This window comes from Adiantum capillus-veneris, chromosome 23 (assembly GCF_014529385.1).
Source record: "Adiantum capillus-veneris isolate H3 chromosome 23, ASM1452938v2, whole genome shotgun sequence".
NCBI classification, from domain to species: Eukaryota; Viridiplantae; Streptophyta; class Polypodiopsida; order Polypodiales; family Pteridaceae; genus Adiantum; species Adiantum capillus-veneris.
The window spans coordinates 31,009,893-31,015,892 of NC_140953.1; positions in this window are offsets into that span (position 1 = coordinate 31,009,893).

Here is a 6,000-nt window from a genome sequence, read left to right on the forward strand (position 1 = left end):
GATTATCATTATTGGATTCTTGATGGGCAGCATTCAATCTATGCTGCAAAAGTTTTGCTTCACAATGAACAAAACAACAAAGAGATCTTTGAAAGACTGATTAGCGTGTATAAATTTAGAAAGGCTCGCATTGTTGTGAATGCTCCTCCATTTGTTGCAACTGCTATATCTGCCATTGCAAATGAGGAGGCTCAGGCATTGTATGTCAAGCAACCTTACAGCCAAATATTGAGACATTTACGGAGTCAATGGATCTTCTCAGGACGACCACCAAAGGCAGCAAGTGGAATTGCAGAGGGACATGCATCTCGTGCCGGATGGGATGTAAGTTATTTTCTTTGTCTTTTTGATAGTGTTTAATTAACAAATCTTGCTCAATAGTTTAATTATTTCTCTATTTCTTTTTAGGCTTTTCTTCGATTGGCAAGAATGAGTGCAGCAGCAAGTTGGATTGCTAAACAGGCACACATGGTCACGTACTCTGATTTAGTTTATGATTGCTGGATAGAAATCATTGAAAATCTAGAAGAGGAGAATAAGAAACCCCCAACAACTGTATTTAGATACCTTTGTGGCCTTGAGGAATCAGAGGTAAAGACTATTCAAGAAGAGATTAGAGATGAGAAGATTTTACTGTCAAAGAGTGCAAAGGATGGTGATGCAACTGACATGTATGATCGAATCAAGCAGTTGAAGCAAGACAAATTGATTCAAGATGCACTTCTTGAAGGCTTCAACAATTTGAATGAGTCTTCACCATGTAAAGACTGGGAGGAGGTGGTCAAAATGTATAACATCAATGATGTTGTTTATAAAACAATTTTAATGCTATGCGAGGAATGGATCAGATCTAGTTTGACGCGTGGAACAAAGAAAATGGCTTTTCCAGATGGAGCAATAAAATACATGCAATGGGCAATTCACCTTCAAAAGGAGAAAACTGAGCCTAGAGATTTGCCATGGTCAATCTATGTGGTGAGCCTACAAATGGAAGGCAATCTCTACTTGATGCGCCACTTCAATAATAAAGTGCCTATTGGCTTATGTGTTTTAGATATGACAAAAAACGTTGGAGGCAATTTGAAGTGGAGTGAGGAGACATTTAACAATGCTTTGGATGGGATCTTGGCTATTGCTGGAGGGTCAACAGATCCTGGATTTGTCTTTCTTGCATTTGTGGATTTCACTAACTTCACAAAATTGCAATGTGCCTTTGACGCCATGGGAGATAATCTGAGCTACCATTGTTGTGGTGCATTGCATCACTTTCCATCAGCTCCTTGCAAAGGAGCAATTCAATTCCTAACAGTTATTGCCTTCTTGGGACAAGGCAATGCATTTGAAGACCTGAGAAGAAGATCAGAGGAACATCCCATGCCAATTGATTGTTCTCTTCTTCAAGTAGCAGATAACGATATGTCAGATTTGCAATATTTGGAGGCCAAAAAAAGAGCTTTGGTCAAGCACTACATTCGTACATATTGTTTTGAAGACCGCAAGCTTGTTGATGTTTTTGGTGATGGCTCCTTGGTTGCACAAGAAGGAATACAACAGAAAAAAGAAGTTATCTGCTTAATTGATAGTGTGGAGGAGGCAAAAAGCGTGGAGACCATGCTGCTAGACTTTGTTAAGTCTCATGAAGATATAGAAAAATGGGCTGGACTTCAACAATCCACTTCGCAATCAGGCGACATTGTGCCTGTTACAGAGGAGTGCTCTCCACAAAGAGAAGAAGAACAACAACAACACCATCCTCTGTCAATGGAGGACTTTTTGGAAATGGAGACACGTATGTTTTGAGTTTCTTGTGCATGTTAGTGTTTCTTGTTACTGATTTGATACTCTTAATGTTAGATTTTGCTTTATATAGTATTGATTGAGTTTGTATTTTTATCTCAAGCATTCAAGGTTTGAATGTAAATAGTAAATTACTTGAGTTTTTGAATGGTGGATCTGTAGACTAAAACTATAACATTTAATACTCACAAAGACTTAATTACTTAAGAGCTTGAACTCAATAAGTTTTGGACCTTTTATCAATACCCCCTTGATATGATACATTAGATCGTAGCATGGTTAAATGGTGATGCTTCATAAATTGAACCTAGCTTAGACAGGTGCTCGAGCCTAAATTTAAACTAACCTTGCTAGAAGGGAGCTTATGTTTGGACTTTGAGAACTAGCATAAGTAATCAATTAGAGCATAGATTAGACATGTGGTGGTGGCCGGCCTTAGAGACCAAAATCTTAATGAGCTTGGAAAGGTATTTAAGTACTGCAATTTACTTAGTTTTAGTACTCATTAAATGCATAGCTTGACAAAAGGTGGACCTTACATGGATCCTAATTTCAAGAGGTGTGGTAGACCTTCAAAACAAGCTCATATAGCTTGGACATGTGGTAGACCTTGCATGAAGACTAGTTTAGTCAAGTGTGGTACACCTTGTAACCAACACCCATTTGTTATATTAGCTTGGACAAGTGGTGGACCTTGCTTTTATGTTTCAATGGAGCATATTTTGGACAGGTGGTAGACCTTGTTTCTCTCCATGCTTCAATGGAGAGAAACTTTAGCTTGGACAAGTGGTGGACCTTGTTTTTATGTTTTAAAGGAGCATATTTCGGACAAGTGGTAGACATAGTTTCTCTCCATGGTTCAATGGAACCCACCTTAGACAAGTGAAGTACCTTGAAACCAAACCCCCATAATACAACCTACTAAATAGGTTGGAAAATTGGTGGGATATGAAACCATCCATGATAGAGCATAGTATAGGTGAAAACGTAGTGGTCCTTATATCAATTACCCATGCATAGCTTGGACAAGTGGTGGACCTTGATTCTCTCTATGTTTCAATGGATCCTATCTTGGACTAGAGATATATCTTACTTAGTTCCATGCTTCAATGGATTGTAGCTTGGATAAGGAGTGGAACTTCAAACAAAACTCCACAGCATAGCATATATTAACAATTCATGGGTTTTATAGAGATTGTTTGCCTATTTTGGAGAGTTGGTACACCTTTATTCTCCATTCTTCAATGGATCTGAGGTTGGACAAGCGGAGCTGGAGAAGTGGTCAACCTTAAAATGAAACCTCCCATGCTACAACCCATCATAGATCGTATATGTAGTGGACCTTGAAACTCTTTTATGTCCCTAGCTTAGAGAAGCATTGCACTCTTGATTATCTCCATACATGAAGGCAAGGTTGGACAAGTGGTGGACCTTCAAACCAGAATCTCTATGCAATAATAGGCAAGTGGTGGAGCTTGTTTTCTCCATGTTCCAATGGAGCCTAGCTTAGACAAACAATGGAGCTTGCTTCTCTCCATGTTTCAATGGATCCTAGCTTAGAAAAGTGGTGGAGCTTTGCTTCTCTCCATGTTCCAATGGACCATAGCTTAGACAAGTGGTAGACCTTGAAAAACACCCCCCGTATACAACATATTATGGGGTTTTCATGTTTCAATGGCTCCTAGCTTGGACAAATGGTAGAGCTTGCTTCTCTTTATGTTTCAATGGATCCAATCTTAGCCAAGTGGTGGACCTTGAAACAAGAATCCCCCCCCCCATGTACAACGTATTATGGGTTTTGAAAGCACTGGGAGAAAATAATAGCTTTGATAAGTGGTGGACCTTGCTTCTCTCCATGCTTCAATGGAGCCGAGGTTGGACACATGTTGGAGAGAAGATGGTTGCCCATGAAATAAGACCATGCATGCTATAATCAATCATATGTTGTACACATGGTGGACCTTGCAATTGTTTTATATGCCTAACTTGGACAAGTGGAGGACCCTTGATTACCTCCAGATATCAACAACAAGCCAAGTTTGGACAAGTGTAGTACCACCAAACCAGAATCTATATGCTACAATAGAGTATAGGTAGGACACGCAATGAACCTTGATATCAAACCATCCATGCTACTAGAGATGATAGGTTTCACATGTGGTGGAACCTTGTATCAATGTTCTATGTGTAGTTTTTGACTAGTGATAGACCTTGAAACTAATCCCTCTAGGCTACAAGAAAAAAGAGATGGATGAGGAGGCTAGACTACTTTTGTTGCATCAATGCATCCCATGTTACCACATATACTATAGGGTTCTTGGATAAGTGTTGGATCTTGTGTCAATGCTCCATGTCTAGCTTGGACAAGTGGTGGACCTTGGTTCTCTCTATGCTTCAAATGGGCAATAGATTGGAGACACAGTGGCCTTTTTTTTCCAATGATTTTATTTTTTGGAAACCTTGGAGGCACCATGTAAGAGGCACTCTAAGTCTTCCATACAATGGACCTATTGGACTATAAAATAATGATATCTTTCTTTGATATTGTCATTATTTTATGCATAATATTTTCTTCTTTTTGCAGACACAAAGGAGTTAAGTGATATAAAAACTAGATGTATTTCACACTATGATTGGCATGAAGATCCTTTTGGGACACCAACTTTTCCTATTCCCAAAGATGTAATTTTCCATATTAACGGTGTGGATTTTGAAGTGCGACTTTCATGTATTGAAGGAGCTGGTTATGGGCTATTTGTGCATACTACCCTGGAAAGTGGTTTGACTATTCTAAACTATGGAGGGCATAAGTATAGATTTCAAGACTGGAAAAAGATATGCAAAATATTTCCAAGAGCTTATAAATATTCTCTTCTAGAGGATCCAAACATAGAAGAAGAGGAAGATCAATCATACATTATTGGTTGTGTAGAAGAAGGAAACGTGTCGGGCTATATAAATAGTTCTCACAGTACAAATGTCTGTCCCAACGTACGCTATACATTTGATCCAAATTTGCCACCTTGGCATAAATGCACCTCTTCACACATCAAGTCAGAAGAATATGGCCATGTATGCATTGAGACTATTTGTCAAGTTGAAGCAGGAGAAGAGTTGTTTGCTGACTATAACTTTACTTGACATTGTAAAGTATTGTACATGGATGGAAATCTCAAGTACATGCATCATTTTCATTTTTCATGGATGAAATCTCAAGTAAATATAACATTTGATTATTGTTTAGTTTATGCTCAACGAGAATCTAGAGTGCTCTTATGCTTTGTGTGTTGTCTAACATATTTGACTACCTTGGCCATAGAATCTTGATTCTACTCTAGATTTGTGATAAATCTTACCAAAATTTAATCAATGTCTAGGTTGGACAAGTGGTGGGGCTTCAAACATTACTGTCTTAAACAAGTGGAGTTATCTTACTTGAATAAGTGGTGGCCTTTGAATCCAAATCTAAGCCAAATCTCTAATTATTTTCTTGTAGTCTAGGTTGGACATTTGGTGGACCTTGTATCCATGTTTCCTCAACAAGGGTGGCTTTTAGTTTTCACTTTAAGTACTCATCTTTAATAAAGTGTAGGATGGAAAATGTTGAGTTAGTAGATTGTATTTTAGACAAGTGGTGTTTGGTGTACGAATGCTGAAAATGGTTGCAAGGATTCTAACAACGACTTTACCTTAAATAAATTTCTTACTAGGAGTTCTACATATAAATATGGTGAATAAAATTCTAGTGGTTTTGAGATACCATTTGTGTGTGTGTTTTCTTAGATTCACAAACTGGGATGGATAATGCTCCTATGGTTCAGTCAACAACTATAGAATCCATAGATTCTATGGTTTCTAAAGTGCCCAAGATGGATGATATTTCTATACTAGAGTCTAGTGTTGTGCAACTTGAGCAAGCTTCCAATAATGAGAACCAAGAAATCGATGCTTCAAAAATGCAACATACATCAAAAGAGACTGAAAAGTCCACTCACGAGCTATTGCCAATTGGTACTACGTCATGTAGCGTAGATGTTGAGAAATCCATGCTTACAATTATATTGGATTTAAATGGTCTATTGTTGAAACGTTCCCCTCAACCATCCTCACACCACAACTCAGTGCAAATGGATTCAAAAAGATATATTATACTCAGGCCAGGTTGCATCCAATTCTTGAAGACTATTTTACAAAGGTTTAATG